Here is a 20,969-nt window from a genome sequence, read left to right on the forward strand (position 1 = left end):
AAGAGGATAAACCAAATTTAAGAAAGCAGCTAGAAGAAAGTTAGGAGTATGCCAGAAAATCATTTAAAAATGTACTAGAAGGGACTTTTGGGTCTAGCAATTAAATACACTGTCAAACTCCCACATACACACAGACCAGAAAATATGCTTCCAGGGGAGAGTCAGATTCTGAGGGAAAAGAGAGGAAGAGATTGAAATGATCATGCCCAGCTGATTTTTGATTCATCCAGGAGAAAAATTAGTGAGAATATGAAGAGAGAACAGGACTTCAAAGCTAATGTACATCCCTCCTACACTGAAGAAATTATCAGGAGTGGGGGATGAGTCTTTTACCTCTAATACATGCTACCTCGAGCTTCAATTTCCTTGCCAGGTAAACCAGATGACTAAACTACATATTAACTTTTTTTTTTTGCAGCTTGAAACTTTGGTGTCATGGAGATCTTCCTCTGATACCTATATAGTGTTAAACAGAGCTAGTATTTATGTTTTTCCTCATGGAATACTTTAGTCAATTATGAAACCTAGATTGACTTCTTTGTGTCATTTATACATGCCACCACATACTGTTGGTATGTGGCGTGTTAAAAGACTGTACATTTACTTGGTAATTTGCTGAAACACAAAACACATTTTCTTTCTGTGTCCCACAAAAAAAAAGTTCTCTGAAGAAATCTTTACATTTTTCATGATCAGGGTCTAAGCAGTCAGAGTACACAGAGGAATAAGTAAGTCAGGTTGGGATGTAGATAAAGTCAAGGTTTTACATAGAATTATAAATGCAAGCGAAGCTTTTGAATCAGGAGATCAGCAAGAAGAGATATGATTACAAAAAGAAAAAAAGAATTCAACAGATGTAGATCAAAATTAGTTGAAATAAAAAATGAGCAGAATATAGGGACATACATTTTAAGCTTTTTGAAGCTAACTCTGAGATTCTGAGTGTCCATTGGGGAAACATGTGGTAGGCTATTAGTAGAAGTCAAATTTGGTGAAAAGTAGAATAAGAAGCATGTAAGACCTGTAAGAGATATTAGGAACCCTACCTCCAAGATTGGTGTTCAAAGACTTAAAAATCTACACATTGTAGCTTTAAAGCAATCCAAAAACAGCACTAAAAATGACTTACTGCTGAGCCCAGTACTTACTGAAATAGAGATAATGGCATAGGACTTAATTAAAGGAATAATTGGACTGGGTGAGGTAAAGCTCGATGTGGTATAAATTGTTAAGTATCATTTTCTATCTATTATATCTATCTATTATAATTATTTCTATCTATTATAACTATCCCTAAGTACAGGACATATTGAATAACATATGTGTAAATGTTAACATTTTAGAATTGGGAATTAGTTTTAAGAATTACTATCAATTCCTTTCATTTTACACATGCATTAACAGTTTCATTCATTTAACAAATGTTTGAAGAGATCTTACTAAATTTCAGGAACTATGCTAGACACAGGAAATTTAGCAGATAATGAAATGAAACACATTACTGTCTATAGGCCATTATAAACCCTTCTCCTTAAAAGTCCTGATGTTAAGATTCATGTTATCACATCATATGATGTTATACACTACCACTCCTCTCTGCAGTCTACAGACTTTTACACTATTACTCTCATTTTTTTAAGGTTTTACTATTAACAACACTACTCTGTCATGGTTCTTGGTGTTTTAATAACTAAGCACAGTCTTTTGATATCGATTGTTCTTAGTACCCTGAACTTCCCCCTACTATGAATATGCCTTCCACCTCACCTGGGCCCCTGATACAAATGATAATGTTCTAGAATTTGACATTACCAATACGTAATACTTTCTCAAAATTTAAATTTCAAATATCCTAATTTCTAACTATTACCTTCTATTTTTCCATGTCAACACCACAATAGACTTCAAATAATTTCTCAGTTCCTGTCGTTCTCAATGCCATCCATTGATCTTCCCAATTTTTCCCAGCCCTGTTCCTTCATGTTTTCATTTCTTCTTTATGCATTCTAGATTCCATTGCTCATCATTATAATCACTTCCTTGCATAACCCTCACCCCATTTTCTTCTTCCTCTGAAAATAAAAACAAATACAAAATTCCACATATTCTCAGCCTCTGCTTAAGCAGATAACTGTGGCTAGAGGAAAACATAAAACCATAGTAAGTTAGCTCACTTTAGTTAATGATCCTCAATTTCAAATAGGACACCAAAACTACCTGAAATCATATTATATTTTCCTAGTTAAGTTTTCTATTCTCCTTGAAGTTTATTGCGTGCCTTTCCATCTCTATTCAAAACTCCAGCACACCCTGTCCACTTCACTATCACTTAATGACTTTGTTTTTATTTTGTAGAGAATATAAAAGCAATGAGAAAAGTGTTCCAAAGGCTATCACTGCCACATATCAATATATCTTCCTCTGTGACTGCACTGTTTTTATCTCACCTGTAATTAAGGATATTGTAATTGTGCTTATAGCTAATACCAAACCTTCATACTCACTAGAATCAATGCTTACTTAATTACTCCAATATATTAATCCAGATATTGGCTTCTCTTCCGTTCATATCAGTTTATTCTCTCTGCTGCATTATTATCATAAGCATACAAGTACACAGTAATATCTCATTATTTACCAACAAACAAATTAATGTGCCTTTTAAACAAATTAATGTGCCTCCATTTAATGTGCCTTTTCTTCTTTTCCTTCCCAATAAAATACTCAAAAGAATTGTTGATAAGGTTTTCCTCAACATATTTTCTCTATTATTCCTTCTACTTGAAAAACATTTTCACCTGATATATAGGACAGAACTTTGTTTTCTTGCTACCTTCCTGGCCAATCCTTCTTCATTTCATTTACTGGCTCTTTATTATTTCTTGAACTTCTATAATTTATGGTGCCCCAGGGATCATTCTTTAGAATTTTCTATTTTTTATCTGAACTCATGTTTTAGATAATCAGATCAAATTTTATAAATTTAAATCAGTGTTTCTAAAACATTTGTTTCCATTAGTATCTCCCTAAGGAGAAAAATGAAATTGAATTTACATTATCTCTAATGAGAGAAATCAAATATTAAGAATATGAATTTGTCATATAGGTTTGAACTATGGAGGGCCACAGAACACTGTAACATCAAATATTTTTCCACCCTCTAAGAATCAATTTTCACTTCCTTGATGGAGATATCGCCCCTATTGAGAGTGCATGCTTTAAATTTTATTTATATTCTGATAAATTTCAAATTTATACCCTAAGAAAGAACATCTTATCTGAACTCTAGACTCATAACCAGCTTCCTAAATGACATTGTCAGTTAATGTCTAGTAAGTACCACAAATTGAGAATATCCCAAATCAAAATCTTGATACTTATCTTCACTCTTCTAAAGCACCCCTCCTCTTCTGAACTCTTTCCCTTCTCAATAAATGGTAAGGTAATTATTATATTACTTTATGCCCAAAGTTTTGAGAGCATCTTTGATTCATCTCTAGCACCATTCCATCATACATGCTGTTGGATCTAACTTAACAATTTATCCATAATCTGACCACTAATCATTTCTATTACTAATACACTTGTACAATCCATAAGTGTTTCTCAGCTGGATTATTGTAATAACTCTTAGCTTCTCTTTCTGATTTTCTCTTGCTGTTCACTCAAGCAAAGTCTAGGATTTTCCAAGTGGCAATTTAAAAAATCTAAGTCACATAATAACAAAATCTTCTAACAGCATCCCATCTCACTCACAGTAAAAGTCCATAAACTAGCCTACAAGAACTTACATGATTTGCACTTGAATCCCCTCTCTGATCTCAACTTTGACTATTCACCCAGTCGTTCCTGTGTAGCCACATTATTCTCTACATGGTCTTTAAACACACAAAGCATTTCTCCATTCAAGGGCAGCTGAAAGTACTTTTCCTTCTACTTGGACTTCCTCATGGATTGGCATGCAATATTCCCTCTATTCATTCTGTTCCCACCTCCCGACAAAATCATTTTATAAATTCTTCACTGACCATCCAATTTAAATTAGCATTTCACCCACTCTTTTTTTTTTTTTTTTTTTTCCCTCTCGTTGCGGAGCACAGGCTCCGGACGCGCAGGCTCAGTGGCCATGGCTCATGGGCCCAGCCGCTCCGCGGCATGTGGGATCTTCCCGGACCGGGGCACGAACCCGCGTCCCCTGCATCGGCAGGCGGACTCTCAACCACTGCGCCACCAGGGAAGCCCTCACCCACTCTTGTTTTTATGTTTCTCTAACACCCTTACCACCATCCAACGTTCTCTGTTTACCTAATTATTTGATATTTATGACCTCTTTCATGGATTTAACCCTCATGTAGTCAGATATACTATTTGTTCGCTGTTGTATGTATAGCACGATGCAAACAGCCTTCCCAATAAGGCGCTTAAAAATATATATTTATAATGCATTTATAATAACATGAGTGGGAAAGCAGATTATGTACATATAAGCAATTAAAATATATAGAAATAAATGAAAGAAAAACAGATGAAGAAGGAAAGAGGGAGGGATATAAGGAGAAAGGGATAGAAATCGAGACAGATTGACAGAGAGAAAGGAGAGAGAGAGAGAGAGAGAGAAATTAGAGAGAAGTTTCTTCCTAGAAGAAGAAATTCTATGATATATAGATATAAAATAAGTATATATTATGATAGCCTTTTCAGAAATTTTAACTTTGGTTTTTTTTCAAAATAATAGTAATAATAACTCCAGTCTAATCATGAGAAAACTACAAAAAACCAAACTGAGGGACTAAGTACCTGACTAGCAATCCTCAAAACTGTTAAGGTCATGAAAAATAAGGAAAGACTGAAATCTTTTCACAGACCAGAGGAAGCAATGGAGACTTGACAATTAAATGCAGTGTGGTACCCTGGACTGGTTCCTAGAGGACAAAAAGAATAGTCATGGAAAAACTGGTGAAATTTGAACAGTTTTATATTTTGATAATAGTAACATACTAACATCAGGGTTTTGTTTTGTTTTGTTTTTGTTTTAGTTTGACAAATGTACCATTGTAATACAAGGCAGTAACATCAGTGGAAGCTGAAACTGGGTGATGTTTATACAGGAACTTGCTGTAGTACCTTTGCAACTTTTCTGTAGGTCTAAAATTAATTCAAAATAAAATATTTATTCAAAAAAAGATAAAGCAGGATGATTACAATAGAGTATAATATGAAAGAGAATATTATTTTAGAAAGAGAATCAATAAATATGTCTGGTGTCATTTGGCCAGAACCCAAATGAGTGAAGGGAGGGATAGTGCCATTCAGATAACTGGAGGAAGGATGCTCCAAGAGGACAAGTGCAAAGATTCTGAGTTGAGTTCATGAATCGTCCACAATTGTACATGAAAAACATGCAAAATGCTACCAGAAACACAGCTAGGACTTGAGATAGCCTTCTCTGTTTTTGTTTGTCAATATATATCACTCAGGCTTTTATTTCTGGCTTACCCTACAAGTTGGACTATTGCATGTTATATAGAAAACATAGACTTATTTACCATAGACGTTTCTATGCCCAGCTAATTAGTAGGCTCTGTTATACTTTGATAACTCCTTTTGTTTCTGATTCATGTAACAGATAATGAGAAAATGGTTTTTCATTTTTTGGATAATATAAAATGTAAAATGAAAAATCCTCATTTCCAAAAGTGTATGCCATGTCTACTTATGTGACTTTAGCATCTGTATTATCATTTCTTAGAATTAAAAACAACTATGTATATATATTTTAAGAAAATCCTCTTAAATTATATACAGAGCTTGAACACATCAAGAAAACCATAAGTATCCTTTGTAAAGGATGAATAAAATTTTCTGAGCAGCCTGAGTAGTCATAAGGTATAATTTACGCCCTTTTGGAATCCACGAGCAAGGGTTACTGCCCATGAATCCTAAAAACATAAATACAGTATCCAATGTTGCCCTTTTTAAAACATGAGGCATTTTAGTCACTCAGAAAAATCTGCCATTTAGTGTGAACTTGAAAGAGGCATATGTAATACTGTTGTTTACCAGTTAGGTTCCAATCTCTTTACATAGAACAATAGTAATATTCATAGAGTCCAGTAAAATCCCATGAATTTTGGATGAGAAAACATGAAAAACTTACAGAGAAGAAACAGTGTTTGCTTAAATCATATAACAGACTGCAAACATCTTGCTAAAATATAATACAATACAATTTTAAGAGTTAATTCATTTAATGTAATATTAATAATGAGTTAAATCATTTTCATATTTTCTGGAGCAAGAACAAGGTAGGTAAAAATATAATGAATTATATCATTTTTGTTACATTTCAAAAATCTTTACAAATTAATTTTAAAAATTAAAGAAAAATAATATAATTTATGAATCTGTGATGATCATGGTAGATTAATTTATAAAAAGATTTGAATATTGGGGAGTTCTAACTATCACAGATCAAACTAATTACAGATGGGTTTAAAAAAAAATCTGGCTACTGCTTTTCTTTCTCATAAAATAAGGTTATACAAATAAGACATTTAAAAATGAGACCAGGGCTTCCCTGGTGGCACAGTGGTTGAGAGTCCGCCTGCCGATGCAGGGGACACGGGTTCGTGCCCTGGTCCGGGAAGATTCCACATGCCGCGGAGCGGCTGGGCCCGTGAGCCATGGCCGCTGAGCCTGTGCGTCCGGAGCCTGTGCTCCGCAACGGGAGAGGCCACAACAGTGAGAGGTCCGCTACTAAAACAATCAGAGCACAAAGATATTAGGAGAATTAATAGGCAAATTGAATGCTGCTAATTCCCTGGGGCACTGATTATCTTTTGTGAAGTCAAGTTCCATAAAATCCTATGTAGTAAAAGAAAGGGAAAGAAACGTTGTCCATTTTCATAACTTTATACATATAATTGTTATATTGTTTCTCTCAGTAAAAGTCATTGCACATAAAGGAATGCCAAGAAATTTTCCACCAGTATTAACATAGAGCATCCCAGGTCACTTTTCAGTAATTGACCATTAATACTGGAATTTTCTTCATAGCGTAAAATTAACATTAACCTACTTCATCTATAAAATGATCACTCCGAAATATGTTCCTAAAAAAGAAATAATTTTTTTTAATGTGCTAGCTTATTTTATTTTGATTCAAAGTGTTCTTGCCATAAGTATGGACTTCTAAAGGTGGGCAGATTTTTTAAGACTCAATAGACTTTGAAATTATCCATGCTAAACTTTTTGTTTCACAGGGAAAGGAATGGAATGGAGGATCTGAGAGTTAAGAGACTTGCCTAAGGTCACATATTACTTCTTAGAGGAGGGAGGAGATAGATACGCTTCTCCTAACACAATATTATACCATCGTACACTATATTCTAGGACTTAATGCATGCTGTAGCTTTATTCCTATCCTTATCTTGATATGTGTTGGAGGATTTAATAATGTTTGTAAAACTATTTTCACCTTCCATTCACATCACAGATAAACACTTCTATGTCACTTGGTTAATTTAAGTCCCTTATACTCAAAAATGAAATACTGTAGTGAGTCACAAAAATTTAGGCTTACCTAGGTTATTAAAAAATGACATTTTCACGCTGAAATTAAAATGCATAAACACGATTCAAAAGTGTCCTCCCGAATAAAATAACAATGTTTTTCTTTCAGCAATGATTCTTTATGCATATAAATATCTTGTTCTTAGGACATATATAAATTATGTAAAATAAGTAGTTTTCCTTGAAGACAAGGTTATGTTGGAATTATTGTAATGAAAATGAAGACCTGTGGACTGTTAACAGATTACTAATTTTTTTTTTTTTTTTTTTTTGCGGTACGCGGGCCTCTCACTGTTGTGGCTTCTCCCGTTGCAGAGCACAGGCTCCGGACGCACAGGCTCAGAGGCCATGGCTCATGGGCCCAGCTGCTCCACGGCATGTTGGATCCTCCCGGACCGGTGAATGAACCCGCGTCCCCTGCATCAGCAGGCGGACTCTCAACCACTGCGCCACCAGGGAAGCCCCAGATTACTTTTATTTTTATTTTTATTTTTTCTAATTAATTTATTTTTGGCTGTGTTGGGTCTTCGTTGCTGCTTTCTCTAGTTGGAGTGAGTGGGGGCTACTCTTTGTTGCTGTGCAGGCTTCTCATTGCGGTGGCTTCTCTTGTTGGCAGAGCACGGACTCTAGGCACATGGGCTTCAGTAGCTGTGGTACGTGGGCTCAGTAGTTGTGGCTCTCGGGCTCTAGAGCGCAGGCTCAGTAGTTGTGGCGCACGGGCTTAGTTGCTCTGCGGTATGTGGGATCTTCCCGGACCAGGGCTCGAACCCGTATCAACTGCATTGGCAGGCAGATTCTTAACCAGTGTGCCCCAGGGAAGTCCCCAGATTACTTTTAGTGATAATTGCCTATTATGGGAATTTTTTCCAAATATGGGAACTTTTGACATATAACTGTGGACAATGAAAAGGCCTGAGTGAAAGGAATGAGGTGAGGGGCATAAAGAAACCTGTGCTTTCTGCACAATTTTTCCTGTAACCCTAACACTTCTCTAAAAAAAATAAAGTCTATTAATAAAATGTTTTTAATGTCCTATAATGTAATCTTTCACCATTAACTTTTGGCATGAGAGAATTGTTTGATTTCACTGACCAACTTTTTTTGCAGTGAAGAGCTCAGGATGTTATACTATAGATGGATAATTTAGTGATAAAACACTCTTCTCTTTTTTATCTTCTCGAGAATAGCTTCTTAGTACTATGTCATATTATTGAAGTATATAGATGTACTGAGAAAGCTAACAGGAATAAAAGATTATTTGTTTTAAGTACCTAGTAATTATAAATAAAATAAACTAGAATCTCCATTATATAGATAAAATATTAAAATGATATGGTGAGAAAACACCTTAGGCAAAAGGGTGCTTGCTCTTTCTATAAATTTTTTAAAAAATAAAAACATATGGAGATGTACAGAAAAAGGCTCAGGTGAGTTCTAACTCAGCTCATCACATACTCCCTACACACTTAAATCATTAAAATACTGTACATTACCTATTTAGCATAACTTTTTAAAGTCCTAACTTTTATGAAGCAAATGCAGTTGTATTGTTGTTGTATTAATGTATGACTGCCCATTTAAAAAATTTATTTTCTTCCCCATAACAGATATTTGACTGTTATTGTATATAATGTTGGAAGACAATTAATTCATACACATTGATAGGAACATATTGTCACATTATATAGTTCTATGTAATATCCTTCCTTTGCTGTAGTGTGTGTGTGTGTGTCCACTTAATTTTCAAAGTGAAAAGAAAATACTTTAAGTTGTTTCTTTTTAAGTAGCTGTTTTTCGATAAAAAAGTGACTGGTTTACTTATTAAAAACACAGTCTTATGCTTGTTATTTCAATATTGATTAAGTCCACATTTTAAAAGTGCAAGGTAACTTATCTTTAGTCACTAATTGTGTTTCCACGATGGAATTGAAAGAAAACCTTACAATTTTAAGCCAGTTATTACCTACAATTTGAATATCCAGGCTATGATATGCAGTGACAAACATATATACTGCCATGTAGATATACTTCCTCTTGGTTTCTAAACAGAATCTGTTTCTTGTGTCTCTTAAAGAGACACTAGAAATATGCTTCCCCAGAAATAAGATACTTGCTTACATTGTCCTCCTGACCATCTCAAATTATTTCTATTGTTTCTGTCGTAATTTATGTATCATTGCCAACCTCTCTTTCACTAGACTTTCATATAATTATCTAACTAACATAATTTTCTCTCTTCCTCCCTTTTTTTCTATTTCCCTTTCTTTTCTGATCTCATTCACCACAGTAATATTAATAAAGCACTGTGCTAAATGGTGCAGAACAAGAAATAGAAACTAAGCTATTAATTCTCTACTCAAAGAGCTTAGGGTTTAGAGTTAAGACACAAAGTCATAGTATACAAGATAAAATGCAACACATTTAACAAAATAATTGCATATAATATAAAGAGAATTCTAAAAGTATTTCCTTGGCCTTCAACCAATTTCAAACGTTTGTGCTTTATTTAGGATTCACTTCATAGTGCATCTTCCAGTCATCTAAGTTTAAATATTTTCCTGAAGAAAAAATTTACTATGCTGTATTCCTTTCTCATTCAAGCAGTTTCTAAAGTCCCACTTTTTCATGAAATTTTCAAAAAGTAAATACAGTATTTGAGTTATTTGGAAATAAATTATCAACTCCAAAATAATGGTAATAATATTGAAAAAGTAGAAAAATATTGGAAATGTAGAGTTTGGTCTAATACATTCTATAGTTTAAAATATTTTTTTTTAAAAAAGGTAAGCATTCTTATTTATAAGTGCATAGGTAGATACTTGAAAGCTAGAGATTAGAACTCTATTTTAATTAATACACATAAAACACATTTATTATCCACTTTCCATTCTATTTTAGGTATCTTTTTTATTCTTCCACTTTGATTTATTTTCTTCATGCCATGAGACTGTTAATTCTTTGTTATATTTCTCAACTGCTTTAGACTTTTTCTTGTGTGTGGCTCCAGAATTTCACAAAGTTTTCTTAGCTTTTCAGGTTCAATGAATTTGTGAAAGTTGAAGTTATGTGCATTTCCAGTCTTTTTTGTTTGAAAACCAAGGGGAATTGCGGTGGTTAGGGGCTGCAGGGCAGCAGTCAACTATTACAGTTAAAAATATATATATATAGTGTTAGCTCTGCTAAGGAAAGTAACAAGGGAATACAAAACTAGGTTTGCAGTTGAGTAAAGAAATATCGACTCCACAAAAGTAAATAGAAGACACAAAGTACAGATCATTTCACAGAGCAATATTTAGAGATTACAGAGCAATATTTAGAGATTAGGTCAGCCTTCAAGTCATTTGATACAAGCCAACTAAATTAACTAGAGAAGACTAGTGCTCCAGGGAAGAAAGCCAAGATTTTATCCTTAGATGGACAGTTTAGTGATAAACTGTTCTTCTCTTCTTGATCTTTTTGAGGATATCTTCACAGTATCAGTTCATTATATTGAAAATATATAGATTTATTGAGACATGCAACATTAGTGAATATTAATTGGTTATAAGCTCTTAGTAATCTTAAATAAAAGAATAAGCTAGAATCTCCATTCTGTATTTAACATCATATGTGTACAAAGTGAGAAAACACTCTGGCCAAAAGATGCTTCTTTTACAAATTATTAAAACCTATGGAGATTTATATAAGAGGCTTAAATGAGTTATAATTCATTTAATTACAATGTATATAATTAAATAATATAATGTGTATAATTCCTTATACACTTAAGCTATTAAAATAATGAATATTACTTACTGAGCATTCATACTAAAACGCAATTTTAACAAAATTATAAGGCATAATATGCCTAAATTGTTTTTAAGAAAAAAAACATGCTTTAAAAATTTTGACTTTTATGAGGCAAATAGAGCATTAACCTAAACTTATCCACTTTATATATAATACATTTTTCTATTTATAAATGTATTATTTATATTTATATATATTTTAATGGCATATGTATATGCCATTAAAATGTTAGAGAGGAAGAGCAATAATAAAGCAGTTTCAATTTGAAAAATGAGACTGGGAAGAGTAGAAAATAGAAAGTGAGGACTGAACCAAAGTGTTTTTCAGTATCTAGGGCAGGCCGTTTCTTTCAATGGAGGGAAAGGAGTAATTAGGATGGCTTCACTGTGAGCATTTTACTCCGCTACCTATTGCCTGAAACATAATAAGTATTCAATAAAAATGTATTAATCATTGAGAAAAAGACATGGCTTATAATACAAGCATGAATCGAGCATAAATCATGAATTGAGCAATTTGGTTTTCCATTATGGGCCTCAGTTTCTTTGCTACTGAAAGAAGAAATTAACTAGTGTTCTTTCCAAGCACTAACATTTTATGTTTATGTAAGGAGTGAAGTTTTAGACATAAATATATTCTTCTTTAATTGTATTTTAAATTGCTAAGAATTCATTTCTTTTACTATTTTAAATAGAAATAGTCTGTGCTTTCTTAAATACTGAATAGTGGATATCCATTAAACACTTGTGGAAGAATTACTAATGTTGAACATTAATTAATTAATTTTACTGCCTTTACCCCTGCTCTTAGCTGTTTGTTTTACTCTCAGCTTTAAGGGATGGTCATTTTAAAATAAGTGAGGCTTGAGTGAGCTCTTAGGCCAAGGGGAGTGATGAAAGCAAAGCATGCTCTTTTCAATACAAAAAGAGGTCAATTAATATTCTGAGCACAAGTTTGAGGAATAGCTTTGGAAAAGAGACAATTTCTCTTTCTTTCAGGGGTCCCAAGTGGATCTGACTTCAGAATTCAGGGAGTTAACTTATAAGTGGGAAGCAGGCATGCTTAAGGCCATGTGGAGTGAGGGGGGCTGTGAGAAGTGGGAGTGAGTATGACCCTCCTATGTGCTTTCTGTTTCACGTTTGGATTCACTTTTGGATAATGCTGTATTGGTGAAAGGTACTGGATCTGCATAACTTTCTTGGTATTTTCTATTATTATATAAAATATTACCCAAAGGATTTGTTTGCTCTTATATCACTATTATAAATAAATATGGAATTTATGAATTAATGGGGCCATGGCTAGCCAGAAAATACAACCTAATCTGTGTAATTATTGAGGTATGAGAAGGAGATAATAATTAAAATGGTTTCCTCTGCATGAGTAATGTTTCCTTCTGAATTGACCATCCTGCATGTTAATTTTAGAACCAAAATTTTTCCTAAAGTGAGAGACAAAAAGACATCTTTATTTTCTTAACCAGAGTTGTATTTGTAGGTCCCAGACTTCTCCAGTAAAAGAAGGTGCCTAGTTGTTGCCTGCACTTGGGATTATTAGTAAGTTTTGGTTTGGGGTATGTTAACTGAATCCCATGAGTCTAATTCAAAAATTTAACATGTTTGTTACAACAGGCACCAATCTCGTCAGACAAATAAAGGTAATTCCTCTCTGGGACAGGGTTGTTTGTGTGTGTGTGTGTTTGCATGTGATGAGAGAGAGACAAAGACAGACTGAGAGAGACAGAGAGGAGGGAAGGAAGGAAGGAAGGAAAGAAAGAAAGAAAGAAAGAGAGAGAGAGAGAGAGAGAGAGAGAAAGAAAGAAAAAGAAAGAGAGAGAAAGGAAGGAAGGAAGGAAGAAAATAAACTTGCTGCATGAAAAACTGAAGAGATCTTATAAATCAGAGACACATAAATATTTGGTGACAGAAGAGAACTGGATTATACTAACAGTATAATTTTTTTAAACATCTTTATTGGAGTATAATTGCTTTACCATGGTGTGTTAGTCTCTGCTTTGTAACAAAGTGGATCAGCTATACATATACATATATCCCCGTATCTCCTCCCTCTTGCGTCTCCCTCCCACCCTCCTTATCCCACCCCTCTAGGTGGTCACAAGGCATCGAGCTGATCTCCCTGTGCAATGCGGCTGCTTCCCACTAGCTATCTATTTTACATTTGGTAGTGTATATAAGTCCATGCCACTCTCTCACTTTGTCCCAGCTTACCCTTCCCCCTACCCATGTCCTCAAGTCCATTTTCTACGTCTGCATCTTTATTCCTGGCCCGCCCCTAGGTTCTTCGAAACCATTTAAAAACGAATTTTTAGATTCCATATATATGTGTTAGCATACGGTATTTGTTTTTCTCTTTTTGACTTACTTCACTCTGTATGACAGTCTCTAGGTTCATCCACCTCACTGCAAATAACTCAATTTCGTTTCTTTTTATGGACGAGTAATATTCAAGTGTTTATATGTGCCACATCTTCTGTATTCATTCATCTGTTGAGGGACACTTAGGTTGCTTGCATGTCCTGGCTATTGTAAAAAGAGCTGCGATGAACATTGTGGTACATGACTGTTTTTGAATTATGGTTTTCTCAGGGTATATGCCCAGTAGTGGGATTGCTGGGTCATATAGTAGTTCTATTTTTCTTTTTTTAAGGAACGTCCATACTGTTCTCCATAGTGGATGTATCAATTTCCATTCCCACCAACAGTGCAAGAGGGTTCCCTTTTCTCCACACCCTCTCCAGCTTTTCTTGTTTGTAGATTTTTTGATGATGGTCGTTCTGACTGGTGTGAGGTGATACCTCATTGTCGTTTTGATTTGCATTTCTCTAATGATTAGCGATGTTGAGCATTCTTTCATGTGTTTGTTGGCAATCTGTATATCTTCTTTGGAGAAATGTCTATTTAGGTCTTCTGCCCATTTTTGGATTGGGTTGTTTGTTTTTTTGATATTGAGCTGCATGAGCTGCTTGTAAATTTTGGAGATTAATCCTTTGTCCGTTGCTTTGTTTGCAAATATTTTCTCCCATTCTGAGGGTTGTCTTTTGGTCTTGTTTATGGTTTCCTTTGCTGTGCAAAAGCTTTTAAGTTTCATTAGATCCCATTTCTTCATTTTTGTTTTTATTTCCCTTTCTCTAGGAGGTGGGTCAAAAAGGATCTTGTTGTGATTTATGTCACGGAGTGTTCTGCCTATGTTTGCCTGTAAGAGTTTTATAGTGTCTGGCCTTACATTTAGGTCTTTCATCCATTTTGAGTTTATTTTTGTGAATGGTGTTAGGGAGTGTTCTAATTTCACTCTTTTACATGTAGCTGTCCAGTTTTCCCAGCACCACTTATTGAAGAGGCTGCCTTTTCTCCATTGTATATTCTTGCCTCCTTTATCAAAGATAAGGTGACCATATGTGCATGGGTTTATCTCTGGGCTTTGTATCCTGTTCCATTGATCTATATTTCTGTTTTTGTGCCAGAACCATACTCTAACAATATAATTTTTCTTGACCTTTGAATTCACTCTTGTGTTTTAAGCTGATATGTCAACAGGAAATTATTGTAGAAGTGACAAAAATAGTTAAATTGTTTTGGAGCATTGAAACAAGCATAGGTAATTACAGACAGTCTTTTCAAGCTGACTAGATAAAACTAATGGAGAAAACTACTGTCCATTTATCAATATATTTAATCCTTCAGTGTCTCCATTTTCTAATAAATACTTGTTATACTTAATTGTAGAATGTATCTAGAAAATGTTCCTGATATTTAAAAAATTTAATGACATCTAGGCAGTCATTTAGTTCATTTATTGTGTACTCGAAATAACAATGGAACAAAATTTACTTTTATACTATGATAAATCCAGAGATAATACAGGACTGGATTGGAAAACCAGAGCATAAGAAAACATCAGGAAGCTCTCATGATCGTTCAAATGAGGGGTTTTAGGTGAAACACAAAGATGGGAAGGGCAGAACCATATTAGACTGCTGTGCCCCATTTCAAGATTCACAAAACATGTGAGTGGAAAGACTTCCAGGAGGAAAGCAGGGAGTTAGTTAGACAAATGTATAGTCTCAAAAATGCTGTTTACGTAGAAAGGTTAGAGGAATTACAGATTGTTTAATCTAAAACATGACCCATTCATATTCAAAATATTTCCCTGAGTGTTGAGGTTGCAAGCATTATTTTGCTTTTCTTTCATTATTATTATTTTCTGATTTACTGAGGTGAAAGCTAAAAAAATACAAATGATATTTCGAAAGCATACTTGACTATGAGCATTGGGTCGTGCAAAACCATTTTTAAAAGAATGCTGTAAAAATAGCGTTTTAGGGATTTTTGGAGAGTAAGATAGACTTTCAAACGCGTATCACCCCTCGGCCCTGTCATACATGGCATTTCATGGAGTCCTGACTCCAAGTGCTTGGTCATATTGACAGAAAATTTTAAAATGGTGTTATTCAGTACATTCAGGAAACTTAATGGATTACAACTCTAGGAAAAACTTATTTTTAACCAGAATTTGCTACAAACAAAGTTTTGAAATGAGTGGCTTTTTACTGAGCTTGAGGAAACAAATGTGCTTACTTTCACATGTCATCCAAGAGAAACATATACTATTTAAACTGCTATATTTTATTCTTTATTTTTCATCACTAGAAAATTCACAGGGTACGGTATGTGGACAGGACATTTGAAACAATATTCCAGCTACTAGGTAGTCATCAAAATTATATAGAAAATAATAGGTTGAATTTTGCTGAATGAATGCATGAATGAATCATATGTGGCATTACTGTGGAGAATTGAAAGGCCTTATAACCCATGACTTGTGAGGGGTAAGGTGAAGGAAAAGTTTTCCAAGGTTTCAAGTCTGGGCAGTTGAGATGACACTCGTGTCATTAACAGAAGGAGAAAAAAAAATTTTTAAGGGTAAAAATAGAATACAGAATAAATAGAAAAAAAAATGTGAAAGAAAATAAGCTCAAAATCAGCTATATTGTGGCCAAGACAGCAAAGTAGAAAAGTGAAATTTCCCACTACTCTGTGGGAAAATCTAGAGGAAGCTCACAGCTAGTGAGTGATACAGACTTTGGAGTTATTTTCCTAGATTAAGTACTGCATTCCTAAAAGTAGATGAGCTTGAAGGGCAGAGAATATAAAGACAGTGGGTTTGCTCCATATGTATAGAGAGAGTGAGATGAAGGAGGTAGGAGTGGGAAGGAATTAAAGAAAAAAATTAAAACAACAAAATAACAGTGTGAAACAAGCCATGAAAAGAGAGAATTTCACCTGGACAAAGTAGTCAACTCCATCAGATAAACTGGACTCATTTAAGGTTTGAAAGTGTCATCTTTAACCTTCTGTCACCCCCAGTATGAACCAGAAGCAGACTAATATAATTGAACTGATCTCTTGGGTTCAGATTTAATTTAGTAGCTCTGTCAAAACTATTTTACTTTGGGGAAATTTAACTGATTAAGTGTTCATTCTATACTGTACATAATCATTTTTACATGCTTACAAATTTCAAATTCCCCATTCAACTACCTTGAAACTCATGGCTTCCTTAGTAGAGCTTAGTAAACACACCAAAAATCTTTCAGATGCACAAAAATAAATGCCAGATATGCTCATAAGTATATTTTCTAAATGCGCATTTTACTGAAATTTGACACCAAGTTTAATGTATCAGTGCAGCAAACCCTTAAGAAACACATGATATTGTTTGTCTCTCCACTACTAGAAAAAAGATTGGTTTGTTTTCAAACAAATCCAACATTTCCCCCTCCAACATCAACCAGTGTTTCCGACTGATGGTTTTTCCCCTTCGCCTTTTGTGTGATTTACTGTCAATCTTTCCTGTCATCATACAGCTGCTACTCTTTGATTACTCTGCAACCAGCTTCCTCCCTTCTGTCTTGTTAGCTTGTTGCTTTCCCTCTGCACTGCCTCTCAACTTTTTCACCTCTCATTATCCTTTTGCTGTCAGTCTTGTTCAGCTCAGCTTCTCTCTTCATTCTCAATTCCCATAACTGTAATCCTCTTCTATTTTTGGTCTGCTGATTTTGTTTTTTTTTTTTTTTTTTTCCGGTATGCGGGCCTCTCACTGCTGTGGCCTCTCCCGCTGCGGAGCACAGGCTCCGGACGCGCAGGCCTAGCGGCCATGGCTCACGGGCCTAGTTGCTCCGCGGCATGTGGGATCCTCCCGGACCAGGGCACGAACCCGTGACCCCTGCATCGGCAGGTGGACTCTCAACCACTGCGCCACCAGGGAAGCCCTGGTCTGCTGATTTTGGATCCTTTTTCTCCCTTGGCTTTTGGCTTACTGTTGCTGTTGTACTTTATGTTATCTATAGTGCATATTTTTTAATCATGCTACTTTTAAAATATTGCATCAGGTCTGAAGTTTTATACCACAGAATATTATATTAGTGTTTTCCCTTATTCCATTTTACTACTGAACGTATTCCCCTTATATCATATTACCTAACTCTTCCTAGCATTTTATGGCTGTAAGTCCTCGCTCTTTGTGTGGTGCCAAACCTTTATTATACTAAAGCAATTTACAGTGGTCACCAGTGAATTGCTCTTTTTGGGTACTCCAGGGAAAGACTATCTATTCTTTTTATTTTTTATTGTTTCTTGTTTCCACTAAAGAAAAAATCACTCTGAGTAGAAAGTAATACAAAAAAATAAAGCCCAGATTTATTACAAGTCAGTAGTAGTGATTTTTCTATTTTTCAATTTGTTTTGATATCATTTAGTTGGAACAAAAATTCAGAAAAAAATAGTTCTAATCTCTAATTTTTATTACACACTGTGCAACTGAGACTGTCACCATGACTTTAAAGCATGAAAAAGATTAAGTTCAATTATCTATTTGATGACATCTTGGTAAATGTCAACAGAGTGTCATGATTAAATGCAATTTTCATTAGAGTTGAGGCAAATCTCTTTGTCAGTGAACAGAACTAAAAACATGTATTTCTTATACATTTTAATACTAGATTATAGCCTATCTCAAACTATATTAAATAATTACTTAAGAAGGGTTATTTATTTAAGACAACTTAAGTTAGGTGTGTTTTTCATTTCCACCACATCACCATCCATCAGTTTCCTAATCTGTAAATAAAAGGCTGAACAAGAAGTTTTCTATGGTAATTTTATTCTAAATTGACATTTCTAATTTTGCCTAACAGTTCCAGTTTTGTTCACCAAAATAACAAAGAGATAAATGAAAAATTTATCTTCTAAACTTTCCTATATCAGAAGACTTTGTAAACCTAGAAACTAAATTTCAGTTAACTCTATAGAAAGCTCATCAAAAAAAAAAATTCTATAAAAATTACTTAATCTGGAAGGTCAATACCTAAATTTATTGCAAGTTAATTTTTCTTTTTTTGTTTCTGTTTTTGTTTTTCGTTTTTCAAGGAGTGTTTAATAACAAGGTAGATAACATATGCTTACCTAACATGTATTTTTATATCACTGAAACTAAAGCAAAATGTCCTGTTTATTGGGTAAGTATAACCTCTGTATATGTGTACACTGGAGTGCAATTTAAAAAATACTGTAATTATAATTTCAGAACTTCAGAATCTGAATAAGTGCCAGTGTTATCTCCTTTTTTTATATGGGAAAAGAAAAGAAAATCCTTTGAAAATCATCTGAAGCTTGGATAAAAATTCCATAGCTATATTCTTAGATCACTCTGTGGAGTCTTCATGATACAAGGGAAACTTCAATTCAACCTTTTAGAGCCTTCATTCCAGCTCTCATGATCTCATCAACTAGTAGAATGTTGGAGGCAATCACAGTGCAGGAGTGAAGAAGCTGTTTCTTCACACAATAATTATCCCACATATGCATCTTCTACTCTCTTTTTTATATCAGGATGCCGTGCCCCATGGTCCAAAACAAGACCTCTGATTAAGCTGGTATCAGTTTCAGATTTATGTTTCATCTCCATGATCTCAACCATGAAGAGGTCAATAGGTTCATCTTGTTTTGTAATGGCCAAAATGGAGTCCACTACAGCCTCTGTTAAGACATCAGCAAGTTCAGCATGAACTTTAGTAGGTAGAGATGTTCTGGCTACATCTATAAGTGTTTCCTGGTCCATCTCTTTGCTTACTTTGACTTGCTCCAAAAACTGAAGTGTTTTTTCCTTTGCAGCTTCAAATCCTTCTGTAATCATTCTGGGCTAAAGACCTTCAGAAATATACAGATCTTCTTGCTTCTGGAGCTCCCCAGTGATTAGGACATTGGAAGTGGTACCATTGACAGTTTTGTCATCCTGAGCTGTTGCTACTTTGGCTATTAAGGAGGATGTTGGGTGTTGAATTTGCATTTTATGAAGCAGCACACTTCCATCTTTAGTGAGCTCGATGTCTCCAATATCAGAAACAAGCATCTTCATGGTGCCCTTAGGCCACAAGTGGGTCCTCAGCACGTCCTGCAGCCGCCAGACTGCACTGATGTTGATCACCAATGCCACTTGGGCTCAGGCCACCTCATCCTTGGGGCTCAGGGTCTTCATAGCTATCATAGCTGACCCAGCAAAGGAACATAAGGGATCTGGTGTTTGGAAAGCCCTGAGCCGGTTCAGTGTGGCCTGCAACTTAATTTTTCTTTACTTCAGTATCAGAATACTTTATACAAAGTAGCAAGGAGTTTCTAACTGCCAAATTCAACTAACCTTTGCTGAACTGACTGTACTTGATCCCAATACACCTTCTAGAATATCCCTCTATTCTTGATATCTTTATGCTCTGGTTCTCCTCTCTGTGATGGTTCCTTCTCAATATCACCATCTGTCTCTGCTAGCTTTTTATCTGTGTAGACACATGCTGCTTTTGCATTAGCTATTTTAATATTGTATCTGCACCCTATATTTCTCACCTTGCTTTCAAGATACTCACATATATCTGATGGCAGGTCATATCTGTAGTTTTTACAAGATACTAAAAGTTGAACCTGACCTTAGTGGATATCATATTCCCCCCTCACCTTATATTTGTTCCACATGCTAACTCGACCTTCATCAATAGTACTATCATCCATCCAGTCACTAACTCAAATCTGACTGTTCCCCTATTCCTCAGTTCCCACAACTGCTCATTTTAACCATACCTCAGCATCACTCAAATTACAATTCCTGTTTCCGTGGTTACCTTTGTGCACTAAAGTCTGATGCATTCAGTGTGATCCTTCTACAAGTCAGTATGATCATGCCCTTCTACTACCCCCCTGAGTTTCTTCCCATGGCCTTGACAATGAAGAACAAATACCTCTGGATGGTAAACAAGACTTTACATGATCTGAGTTTCACTAACTCTCCAGGTTTCTACTACCGATTCCATTTTCTGTCCCACTCTTTTGACAAAATCCAAATAATTTCTGTTCTTTCTTGGCCTTTAGTCTTTGTTCATACTTTTCAATCCATCTTCAGTGTTGATTTTTTAAAAATCTAATAAAATTCTATATATTCTCCTTACCCTCTTGTAAATGCTAAGAGAGTCAATTTACCTCCTTATTTTTGGTATGTTGTACTGATCTCTAGAAAAGAGTATTCAGATGAAATGTGTGTTTTGA

The 20,969-nt window shown here is 34.8% G+C and overlaps 1 long non-coding RNA gene and 1 pseudogene across 1 annotated transcript in view; both read right to left on the reverse strand.

Moving 5' to 3' along the window:
- The window catches only part of LOC136792762 (uncharacterized), a 614,703-nt gene that overhangs the window by 495,566 nt on the left and 98,168 nt on the right, over positions 1-20,969 (reverse strand). The gene's annotated exons all lie outside the window — the stretch shown is intronic.
- On the reverse strand, positions 19,228-19,923 carry LOC131743233 (T-complex protein 1 subunit zeta pseudogene; annotated as a pseudogene).

The sequence above is a fragment of the Kogia breviceps genome, chromosome 16, assembly GCF_026419965.1.
Source record: "Kogia breviceps isolate mKogBre1 chromosome 16, mKogBre1 haplotype 1, whole genome shotgun sequence".
Classification (NCBI taxonomy): domain Eukaryota; kingdom Metazoa; phylum Chordata; class Mammalia; order Artiodactyla; family Physeteridae; genus Kogia; species Kogia breviceps.